Source organism: Heptranchias perlo, chromosome 34 (assembly GCF_035084215.1).
Source record: "Heptranchias perlo isolate sHepPer1 chromosome 34, sHepPer1.hap1, whole genome shotgun sequence".
NCBI classification, from domain to species: Eukaryota; Metazoa; Chordata; class Chondrichthyes; order Hexanchiformes; family Hexanchidae; genus Heptranchias; species Heptranchias perlo.
The window spans coordinates 28,336,828-28,349,698 of record NC_090358.1 but is presented as its reverse complement, the minus strand read 5'-3'; the positions used below and the strand labels follow the sequence as shown (position 1 = coordinate 28,349,698).

The window sequence follows — 12,871 nt, the reverse complement described above, 5'->3', positions numbered from 1 at the left end:
TGTCGGAGGGGCAGTACTGAGGGAGTGCTGCACTGTCGGAGGGGCAGTACTGAGGGAGTGCTGCACTGTCGGAGGGGCAGTACTGAGGGAGTGCTGCACTGTCGGAGGGGCAGTACTGAGGGAGAGTTGCACTGTCGGAGGGGCAGTACTGTCGGAGGGGCAGTACTGAGGGAGTGCTGCACTGTCGGAGGGGCAGTACTGAGGGAGTGCTGCACTGTCGCTGCATTTCAGATGAGATGTGAAATCTGGCTCAGTCTGGTTACATAGGTAGGTGTAAAAGCTCCCATAGCATTATTTGAAGAACAGCAGGGAATTTATCCCTCAACTAACACCACTGAAACAAATAATGTGGTCGGGGACCAGAGAACACAGCTTTAAGGTAATTGGCAAAAGAGCCAGAGATGAGATGAGAATTTTTTTTACCCAGCGAGTTGTGATGATCTGGAATGCGCTGCCTGAAAGGGCGGTGGAAGCAGATTCAATAAAAACTTTCAAAAGGTAATTGGATAAATACTCGAAGGGGAGAAAATTGCAGGGCTGTCGGGAAAGAGCAGGCAAGTGGGACTAATTGGATAGCTCTTTCAAAGAACGGGCACAGGCACGATGGGCCGAATGGCCTCCTTCTGTGCTGTATGATTCTATGATTTATTCCATTGCTCTTTGAGACCTTGTCTGTGCACAAATTGGCTGCCATGTCTGCCATGTTCTTGTAGAGGGATGTAACGTTGAAGGTACAAAATTCATTTTCCAAAGGGTTTGGCAGCATGTCCCTCCAACAATTACAGGTTTTTGATAGTTTACATTCTCAGTATTTTGGAATCCACTCTGTATGTTCGGATAGTTTGTTAATCTAAGCATTTCACTGACAGTAAGGAATGTGTGTTTTGATCAATTTAGAAACAGTAAACAGAAGTGAAACATAACGTGCGGGGACTGATTCAGGCCAAGGGTTCAATTGACAGACTTAAAAAATCGCGAGTACTTGGGGGTATTGTCGTTAAGGGAGTGACTCGCTTACACTCAAATTTCTGTGATCTTTTACGTTGTTTGACTTCTTTGTGTCCGGATTAAGCTGTTATCTGAGCGTAAATCAGGAGGAAACTCCAGGCCACAATGTTAAACAATGGGATGAATAAAGGGCATGCATTAATTTTCTTTTCTCCTCTGCATGTGAACAAGTGCTAGTGCAATGATAATTAAACACAGTTGTCAAATCCAGTTGATACCAGACCAGTTCCTGCCCTCAGGCAGCGATGACAGGTTGTGCGGTCGAACATTTGTAAATCCAAACAATGGAACTTATTTGTGCAAAAGATATAATTCACTGAGTAGTTCAGGCTGTATATCGGGGTAGAACGATATGAAGATTAAATGTATTTTGTTAAAAATAATCCCCATGGGAACTGCAGCTATTGGAAAGGCTCATGGGACATGTAGTCTGAGTGAGTGCGAGACTGACCCACTGCGAGGGCATTCTGGCTCCCCATTATTTTGCAGCCGCTCCTGGTGGATGAGTCTCCACACCGGAAACGGACATTTGGAGAAGTGTCCCTCATGGGTACATTCTGAGGGGGCTATCACGTGCTGCACATTTATTCTAAGTGAGCAATCAAAAGAATTCCAACACAAAGTTTAAAGAATTTGTGCAGCCACCAATGCGTTAAAGAGCACAGTATGTGATGAAATATCCTGCGTTGTGCTATCTAATTCTATTTAGTTATTTCAAACAAATCAATTTCTTCACGGCATACCCCCTACTGCCGCCTGACTATAACTAATTATAATTATTATGTATTATGTGGCCATTATTTGGGATTTTGCTGCAAAGAACTGCAGTAGATCAAAGGCAGGAAGCTTAAACCTTTGATAGTGCTCCTGGATCTTCATTTGGCTCCCAACTGCTCGTTCAATTTATCAAAACATGAACAGACACAACTTCTTGATTCACTTGGTTTTCATTATCTTCCTTTGGGTGAAAATTGAGAGTTTTAATCACTTAGCTCTTGTTTTAAAATTGATCAGTATCTTTTGTTGTGGTGCTGGGTTATGTCTCTCTCCTCCTCCTCACCTTTCCGGGTGTAGCAGCCCTGTGAAATGGCAGCACGGACATTAAAACTCAAGCAGGGTAACTCATCGGGCAATCTCACCGATGCTGGAACCCAGAGTTTCAATGGGACCAACTCAGCTTCGTGGTGACTTTGAAATCTCTTTTCCATCCCTCACTGAACATGGACCAAGCAGATGCTGTCAGACCATGATACATATGTGCACAGCCACTGCACCTTTGTGTCATTTAGTTCTTCGTTGCAGTACGAGTAAAGGAAGATTTGGGATATCTGCAGTTTAAGTTACGACAAGCTCAGGTCCTACCATATTCTCAGTGTTCTCATGTTTTCATATGTCATACACAAGGGCTTTGGATTTCAATTTTCACAGGATTATGGGCCGGATTGCAAATCCTGGAAACCTATGTATTAAAAATAGCATTTAACGTGGTCAGCAGTTCTATTCAGGGCTGTTTTTTGAGTTGTCTGCTTTTTTGAAGCTGTTCCTCAGCTTTGCTAGTTTTCTAGGTTGTTTTTTATGCATTGATTCCATTCAGTGTTAATGGGTGGGCAGTGCCATTTACACTAAAGCAATAGCTTGCTTTTTGATGCCATTTGGTTCAGGAAATCCTAGATTTGTAGAAGAAATAAATCAGATAGTGTGTGCTGCACAGTTTGAAACACACATTGCTGATTTTTTAAAATTTCGGCCAATCAAAAAGTGTGACATGGGAAGTGTGAAGTGATAAAGGAGAAGTGACCATAAGAGATAGGAGCAGGAGTAGGCCATTCGGCCCCTCGAGCCTGCTCCGTCATTTAATGAGATCATGGCTGATCTGATTTTTACCTCAACTCCACTTTCCCGCCTTTTCCCCATATCCTTTGACTCCCTTGCTGATCAAAAATTTGTCTAACTCAGCCTTGAATGTATTCAATGACTCAGCCTCCACAGCTTTTTGTGGTAAAGAATTCCAAAGATTCACGACCCTCTGGGAGGAGAAATTCCTCCTCATTTCCATCTTAAACGGGCGACCCCTTATTCTGAGACTATGCCCCCTAGTTTTAGATTCCCTCATGAGGGGTAACATGCTCTCAGCATCTACCCTATCGAGTCCCCTCAGAATCTTGTATGTTTCAATAAGATCTTCTCTCACTCGTCTAAACTCCAATGAGTATAGACCCAACCTGTTCAATCTTTCCTCATAAGACAACCCTTCCATACCCGGAATCAACCTAGTGAGCCTTATCTGAACTGCCTCCAATGCAAGTATGTCCTTCCTTAAATAAGGGCACCAGAACTGTACGCAGTACTCCAGGTGTGGTCTCACCAGCACCCTGTACAGTTGGAGCATGACTTCCCTGCTTTTATACTCCATCCCCTTAGAAATAAAGGCCAATATTCCATTTGCCTTCCGGATCACCTGCTGCACTTGTATGTTGACTTTTTGTGTTTCATGTACGAGGACACTCAGATCCCTCTGTACTGCAGCATTTTGTAGTATTTTTCCATTCAAATAATATTTTGCTTTTTTATTTTTCCTCCCAAAGTGGACGACTTCAATTTTCCCACATTATATTCCATCTGCTAAATTTTTGCCCATTCGCTTAACCTGTCAATATCCCTTTGCAGACACTTTGTGTCCTCATCGCAACTTGCTTTTCCACCTATCTCTGTATCATCAGCAAATTTGGCCACAAGACACTGTTCCTTCATCCAAGTCATTGATATATATTGTAAATAGTTGAGGCTCCAGCACTGATCCCTGCAGCACCTCACTAGTTACTGATTGCCATTTTGAAAATGACCCTTTTATCCCGACTCTTTGTTTTCTGTTAGTTAGCCAATCCTCTATCCGTGCCAGTATATTACCCCCAACACCATGAGCTCTTATCTTGTGCAGTAATCTTTTATGTGGCACCTTATCGAATGCCTTTTGGAAATCCAAATATACTGCATCCATTGGTTCCCCTTTATCCACCCTGCCCATGACTTCCTCAAAGAACTCTAATAAATTTGTCAGACATGATTTCCCCTTCATAAAACCACTTTGACTCTCCTTGATTGTATTATGAGTCTCCAAATGTCCTGCTACTACTTCCTTACTAATGGATTCTAGCATTTTCCCAATGACAGATGTTAGGCTAACTGGTCTATAGTTACCTGCTTTCTGTCTCACTCCCTTCTTGAATAGGGGTGTTATGTTTGCGGTTTTCCAATCCGCTGGGACCTTTCCAGAATCTAGTGAATTCTGGAAGATTACAACCAATGCATCCACTATCTCTGTAGCCACTTCCTTTAAAACCCTCGGACGCAAGCCATCAGGTCCAGGGGACTTGTCAGCCTGTAGACCCATTAGTTTACCTAGTATTTTTTCTCTAGTGATAGTGATTGTTTTTAGTTCCTCCCTCCCCTCTGCCCCTTGATTTTCTACTATTATTGGTATGTTATTAGTGTCATCTACTGTGATACAAAATATCTGTTCAATTCCTCTGCCATTTCCTTGTTTTCCATTATTATTTCCCCAGTCTCATCCTCTAAGGGACCAATGTTTACTTTAGCTACCCGCTTCCTTTTTATATACTTGTAGAAGCTTTTACTGTCAGTTTTTATATTTCTTGCTAGTTTACTCTCATAATTTATTTTCTCCCTCTTTATTATTCTTTCAGTCACACTTTGCTGGTTTTTAAAGTTTTCCCAATCTTCGGGCGTACCAATAATCTTTGCCATGTTGTATGCTTTTTCTTTTAACCTGATACCATCTTTGACTTCCTTAGTTAGCCATGGTTGGTTCACCCTTTTTGTGGCGTCTTTCCTCCTCACAGGGATATATTTTTGTTGCGAGTCATAAAATATCTTTTTTAATGTTTGCAACTGCTTATCCACCATCATACCATCTAATCTGTTTACCCAGTCCACTTTAGCCAATTCCGCCCTCATTCCTTTATAATTGCCCTTATTTAAGTTTAATACAGTAGTTTCAGACCCAAGATCCTCGCTCTCAAACTGGATGTGAAATTCTGTCATGTTATGATCGCTGCTTCCCAAGGGATCCTTTACTTTGAGATCATTAATTAATCCTGTTTCGTTACCCATTACCAGATTCAAAATGGATACCCATTACCAGATCCAAAATCCAAAGTGCAGACTGTTGTTCTGTTTATAATACATCACTGATAGATGTGTCAATGTTGACCACTCTTGTAATTCAGATATGTCTGTTCAGCTCTTTGTGCAGTTAGTGATTACAGAAACTCCCATCAGCAGAAAAATACGCATATTCCAAAATTTTATATTCAACTCTACTTCACTCAATTAGTGCAGGAAGTGACATTCGTTTGCCACAGTTTCTGACATTACAGAGACCTGGCTCCAACCTGATCATGATTGGAAGCTAAATAGTCCAGGCTATAAGATCTTTAGAAAGGACAGAGAAATTGGGAAAGGAGGGGGAGGAGCAATATTGATAAAAGACACAATTACAGCAGTGGAAAGAAGGGATTTCAGCAAGTGTGATCGGGCAATGGATACAGTATGTGTAGAGTTAAGGAACAGCAAAGAATGCAAGACTCTGGTAGGAGCTGTCTACAGACCTGATCGTAGTCGTGTAGCAGGGAGACGTATAAATACAGAGATCAGGGAAGCATGTAGCAGAAACAATATGGTTATTTTTCGCACAGACTGGGAGAAGCAGAACAGCTCAAGCAGTAAAGGCCATGAATTTCTAGAATGTATTCAGGATAGTTTTCTCAAACAGTATGTTTTAGAACCAACTATGGATGTTGTCTGTATGGACTTCCAGAAGGCACGTGATAAAGTTCCACACAAGAGGTTATTAGCCAAAAATGCAAGCCCACGGAATTGAAGGTAACCTGTTGACATAGGTTGGTAATTGGTTAGGAGGTAGGAGACAGAGAGTAGGGATAAAGAGTTTGTTCTGTGATTGGTGGGATGAGACAAGTGGTGTTCCCTGGGGATCTGTACTGAGGCCTAAGCTTTTCAACATATTTATTAATGACTTGGATGAAGGAATAGAGAGTTGTATATCCAAAGTTTGCAAATGACACTAAGTTAGGAGGCACAGTAAGTTGTGTGGACGGGAGCAGGAAGTTACAAAGGGAGTATGTGAGTGGGAAAACCTATGACAAATGCAGGTCAATGTGAGGAACTGTGAGGTCATGCACTTTGGATCCAAGAAAGACAAATTGGAATAATAATGGTGAGAGACCAGGAGCTGTGGAGGAGCAAAGGGCTTTAGGTATCGAGGTACACACATCACTATACCAGGGCTTAAAGGGTTAAATTATGAGGACAGGTTGATAAACTTGGCTTGTATTCCCTTGAGTTTAGCAGGTTGAGGGGTGATCTAATTGAGGTGTTTAAAATGACTAAGTGATCCGACAGGGTAGATACAGAGAAACTATTTCCTCTGGTGGGGGAATCCAGAACAAGGGGCACAATCTTTAAATTTGAGCTAGACCATTTAGGGGGGAAATCAGGAAGCACTTTTTCATACAAAGGGTAGTAGAAATCCCCAAAAGGCTGTGGATGCTGGGTGAATTGAAATTTTCAAGACTGAGATCAATAGATTTTTGTTGGGTGAGGGCATCGAGATATGGAGCAAAGACGGGTAAATGGAGTTGAGATACAGATCAGCCATGATCGAATTGAATGACGGAACAGGCTCGAGGGACTGAATGACCTCCTCCTGTTCCTATGTAACTGCAGGTTCTCTGTCTGGCTAATAACAAATTAATCTAATCAGTAGGCAGGAACTAAAAAAAAATTATTTGCTTCTAAAACCAAATCAGTGTAAATCTTTGCACTGATGCAATACAGGCTCGCAGGTGCTGGGATATCGCATCTTTGCTTGACTCAGCTTGGCAACAATTTTGCTAGACTGCTTTATTTTAATCAGTTTGATGTTAATCAGGTGAAAATGAGTTCAAAATCCCATCCTTTGTGATACCATCTCAATATGGGCATACAGGTGAAAATGCCTAGGCCGGTTCAACAAGACTTCCTAAAGAGGGAGCTGAGGGATTTTATTTTATTCCTTTTCGGGATGTGGGCATCGCTGGCAAGTCTGGTATCTATTGCCCATCACTAGTTGCTCTTGTAGAATTGCTGGGCCACTTCATAGCCAACCACGTTGGTGTTGGACTGGAGTCACATATAGGCCAGACTGGGTAAGGATGGCAGATTTCCTTCCCGAAAAGAATTTAGTGAACCAGTTGGGTTTTTACCGCAGTCCGAAAGCTTCACGTTCACTTTTACTTATACGAGCCTTTTAATTTCCAGATTTGTTTTTTTTTAACTTTTTGTCAAATTCTCAAACTGCCGTAGTGGGATTTAAATTCTTGGTCTCTGGATTATTAGTGCAGGCCTCTGAAATACTAATCGAATAGCTTAATCGCTACACTACCATACCCAATGTGCTGCAACAGAAATTGCTAAAGTTAGCATGTCACATTTTGTTTTATTAAATCATTTTTTCCACAAAGAAAGTGATTATAAGAATATAAATAGGAGCAGGAGTATCCCATGCAGCCCCTTGTGTTGATCTTCTACCTCAACTCCTCTTTCCCACCCTATCCCCATATCCCTTGATTCCCTTAGTGTCCATAAGTCTATCGATCTCAGTCTTGAATATACTCCACGACTGAGCATCCACAGCCCTCTGGGATAGAGAATTCTAAAAATTCACAACCCTCTCAATGAAGAAATTTTTCCTCATCTCAGTCCTAAATAGCTGAAGACTATGACCCCAAGTTCTAGACTCCCCAGCCAGTGGAAACAGCCTGTCAGCATCTACCCTGTCAAGCCCTCTAAGAATCTTATACATTTCAATAGGATCATCTCTCATTCTTCTAAACTATAAGAGAGTATTGGCCCATTTTACCCAATCTCGCCTCCTAGGACAACCCTCTCATCCCAGGAATAAATCTAGTGAACCACCGTTGCACCACCTCTAAGGCAAGTTTATTCTTCTTTGGGTGATGAGACCAAAACTGTACACAGTACTCCAGGTGTATAATTGCAGCAAGACCTCCTTACTCTTATACTCCAACATTCTTGCGATAAAGGCCAACATACCATTTGCCTTCCTAATTGCTTGCTGTACCTGCATGTTAACTTTCTGTGATTCGTGTACAAGGACACCCAAATCCCTCTGAATACCAACATTTCTTAGTCTCTCACCTTTTAAAAAATATTCTGCTTTTCTATTCTTCCTACCAAAGTGAATAATTTCACATTTCCCCACATTATACTCCATCTGCCACCTTCTCGCCCACTCACTTAATCTGTCTATATCCCTTTGTAGCCTCTTCGTGTCCTCCTTGCAGCTTACTTTCCCACCTAGCTTTGTATCGTCAGCAAACTTAGATACAAGTTTGGATACAAGCAAACTCGGCCCCCTCATCTAAGTCATTGATATATATTGTAAACAGCTGAGGCCCAAGCACTGATCCTTGCGGCACCCCACTAGTTACAACCTGCCAACCCAAAAATGAACCATTTATTCCTACTCTCTGTTTTCTGTCCATTAACTAATCCTCAATCCATGCTAATAAATTGCCCCCAATCCCACAATCCCTAATCTTGTGATCATAATATCATCAGGTTTAGTACAGTCATGGAAAAGGACAAGGAACAATCAAATATGAAAATACTTAACTGGAGGAGGGCTAATTTCTGTGAGTTAAAAAGGGATCTTGCCCAGGTGGACTGGAATCAAAAATTGGCAGGCAAAACAGTAATTGAACAATGGGAGGCCTTCAAGGCGGAGTTGGTTTGGATACAGAGTAGACACATTCCCACGAGAGGGAAAGGAAGGGCATCCAAAGCTAGAGCTTCCTGGATGACTAAAGATAAAGGGATTAAAGTGAAACAGAAGAAGGAAGTTTATGACTAATAATACAGTAGAGAACCAGGCTGAAAGTACAGAGGAGACCTAAAAAAGGGAATAAGCGGGGCAAAGAGAGAGTATGAGAATAGATTAGCGGCTAACATAAAAGGGATCCCAAAAGTCTTTTGTAAACATATAAATAGTGAAAGGGCAGTCAAAGGAAGGGTGGGACCGATTAGGGACAAAAAAGGAGATCTTCTTGTGGAGGCAGAGGGCACGGCTGAGGAACTAAATGAATAAATCGCATCGGTCTTCACTAGAGAAGAGGATGCTGCCATTGTAACAGTAAAGGAGGAGGTAGTAGTGATATCGGATAGGATAAAAATAGATAAAGGAGGTACTTAAAAGATTGGCAGTACTCAAAGTCGTAAAGTCACCCAGTCCAGATGAGATGCATCCTCGGTTACTGAGGGAAGTAAGGGTGGAAATTGCAGAGGCTCTGGCCACAATCTTCCAATCCTCCCTAGATATGGGGGAGGTACCAGAGGACTGGAAGATTGCAAATATTACACCCCTGTTCAAAATAGGGGAGAGGGATAAAGCCAGCAATTACAGGCCAGTCAGCCTAACATCGGTGGTGGGGAAACTTTTAGAGACAATAATCCGGGACAAAATTAATTGGCACTTGGAAAAATATGGGCCAATAAATGAAAGTCAGCACGGATTTGTTAAAGGAAATTCGTGTTTTTCTAACTTGATTGAGTTCTTTGATGAAGTAACGAAGAGGGTTGATGAGGGTAGTACGGTTGATGTGTATATGGACTTTCAAAAGGCATTTGATAAAGTATCACATGATAGACTTGTTAGCAAAATTAAAGCCCATGGGATTAAAGGGACAGTGGCAGCGTGGATACAAAATTGGCTGAAGGACAGAAAGCAGAGAGTAGTGGTGAACGGTTGTTTTCCACACTGGAAGGAAGTTTACAGTGGTGTTCCCCAGGGGTCAGTATTAGGACCACTGCTCTTTTTGATATAAATTAATGACCTGGACTTGGGTATAGAGGGAATAATTTCAAAGTTTGCAGATGACACAAAATTCGGAAATGTAGTAAACAATGTGGAGAATAGTAACAGACTTCAGGAGGACAGAGACAGACTGGTGAAACGGGCAGACACATGGCAGATAAAATTTAATGCAGAGAAGTGTGAAGTGATACAATTTGGTAGGAAGAATGAGGAGAGGCAATGTAAACTAAATGGTACAATTTTAAAGAGGGTGCAGGAACAGAGAGACTTGGGGGTGCACATACACAAATCTTTGAGAGGCAGGGCAAGTTGAGAAGGCTGTTTTTTTAAAAAAAACATATGGGATCCTTGACTTTATTAATAGAGGCATAGAGTACAAAAGCAAGGAACTTATGGTGAACCTTTATAAAACTCTGGTTAGGCCTTAGCTGGAGTATTGTGTTCAATTCTGGGCACCACACTTTAGGAAGGATGTCGAGGCCTTAGAGAGGGTGCAGAGGAGATTTACTAGAATGGAGCTAGAGATGAGGGTCTTCAGTTATGTGGAGAGACTGGAGAAGCTGGGGTTGTTCTCCTTAGACAGAGACGGTTAGGGGAGATTTGATAGAGGTGTTCAAAATCATGAACTGTTTTGATAGAGTAAATAAGGAGAAACTGTTTCCAGTGGCAGAAGGGTCGATAACCAGAGGACACAGATTTAAGGTGATCGGCAAAAGAGCCAGAGGCGAGATGAGGAAACATTTTTTTATTCAGCGAGTTGTAATGATCTGGAATGCGCTGCCTGAAAGGGCGGTGGAAGCAGATTCAATAATAACTTTCAAAAAGGAATTGGATAAATACTTGATGGGGAAAAATTTCCAGGCCGATGGGGAAAGAGCAGGAGAATGGAACTAATTGGGTTGCTCTTTCAAAGAGCTGGCACAGGCACAATGGGCTGAATGGTCACCTCCTTTGCTGTACCTTCTATGAATTTGGAAAGAAAAAGTTAAATTTAAGGAATGTGTTTTAACACAAAGTATATTCACACAAGTTTATTTTTAAAAAGGTACTGAGTCAAAAGCTAGTTAAAATGCTACTGAGCTGAGATTATAGTTGTTTTCCCACAGATTGTAAACCATAAACAATTCATCATACGGTCTCAGTAATTGATAAACAACTCACAGCCCATTGGAGCCGCAGCTGTAGATGCCCATGGAGTTGTCATGTGCTTCATGCTGGACTGAAGTTTTGATAAATGGTGAAGCATAACTACATAGATGCAGCTGGTGGACTCCTCCAGAATCACCATTTGACCTCCCAGGGTGTTGTGCAACATGTCAAATGACTCCTGAAGATAACATTGTTCAGATACCAACCTTCTTTTAGATGCAGAATCCATGAGATGCAAATCCTTGGAGCGTGCAGCTGAAGCAGGACATGAGTTGGTCCATTGGCCAGAAGATCGCTGCTCCTCCTCCATCAGCACCACATGTTCCTCCCCGTTTGTGTTCTGTGATGCACTGAGTGCTACTTCCTCAAGTTGTCTACCTAAAACCCCAGGGATTTTGTATCTATGTTGGAGCTTATAACACAGGGAATGAGGGAGTGAGTTGCTACCTCCTTCCATTTCCATGGGAAATGCAGCTGGTTCTTGGCTATACCAATAAAAACAGATGAGGGACCGATGTGGCGAGGTTTAGTGTCAGTTGTGGCTCAGTGGGCAGCACTCTCGCCGCTGAGTCAGAAGGTTGTGAGTTCAAGACCCACTCCAGAGACTTGAGCACATATTGCAGGCTGACACTCCAGTGCAGTACTGAGGGAGTGGGAGGTGCCGTCTTTCGGATGGGACGTTAAACCGAGGCCCTGCCTGTCCTCTTAGTTGGACGTAAAAGATCCTATGGCAGTATTTGAAGAAGAGGAGAGTTGTTCTCCCCAGTATCCTGGCCGATATTTATCTCTCAACCAACATTACAAAATAAAAACAGATTATCTGGTCGTTATCACGTTGCTGTTTGTAGGATTTTGCAGTCTGCAAATTGGCTGCCGCATTTCCTGCATTAAAAACGGTGACTACACTTCAAAAGTACTTCATTGGCTGTAAAGTGCTTTGGGATGTCCTGAGGTCATGAAAGGCGCTACATAAATGCAAGTCTTTCTTTAGTGCGAGGCATCTGTGTTCCAGCACACTGTCATGTTAGAGTGCACGTCTGCGCGGGACGTAGTGAGTGGGGAAGAGATTACAAGAGAAGGATGGTGTTGGCCCTGTGTTTGAGGCATTCTCCTCCAAAACTCTCAGTGCCCTTGAAGGCTGATATAGGCCTGAAATTCGGGGGCCATCCTCTCTGGATGCCGATCTCGTGGAATTTTTTTTATTATTCGTTCATGGGATGTGGGCGTCACTGGCAAGGCCAGCATTTATTGCCCATCCTTAATTGCCCTTGAGAAGGTGGTGGTGAGCTGCCTTCTTGAACCGCTGCAGTCCGTGTGGTGAAGGTTCTCCCATAATGCTGTTAGGTAGGGAGTTCCAGGATTTTGACCCAGCGACGATGAAGGAACGGTGATATATTTCCAAATCGGGATGGTGTGTGACTTGGAGGGGAAACGTGCAGGTGGTTGTTCCCATGTGCCTGCTGCCCTTGTCCTTCCAGGTGGTCGAGGTCGCGGGTTTGGGAGGTGCTGTCGAAGAAGCCTTGGCGAGTTGCTGCAGTGCATCCTGTGGATGGTACACACTGCAGCCACAGTGCGCCGGTGGTGAAGGGAGTGAATGTTTAGGGTGGTGGATGGGGTGCCAATCAAGTGGGCTGCTTTGTCCTGGATGGTGTCGAGCTTCTTGAGTGTTGTTGGAGCTGCACTCATCCAGGCAAGTAGAGAGTATTCCATCACACTCCTGACTTGTGCCTTGTAGATGGTGGAAAGGCTTTGGGGAGTCAGGAGGTGAGTCACTCGCCGCAGAATACCCAGCCTCTGACCTGC

The 12,871-nt window shown here is 42.8% G+C and overlaps 1 protein-coding gene across 1 annotated transcript in view; it reads left to right on the top strand.

The window, feature by feature from the left end:
* Positions 1 to 12,871, top strand: part of adamts17 (ADAM metallopeptidase with thrombospondin type 1 motif, 17) — a 547,852-nt gene that overhangs the window by 184,266 nt on the left and 350,715 nt on the right. The window lies entirely within an intron of this gene.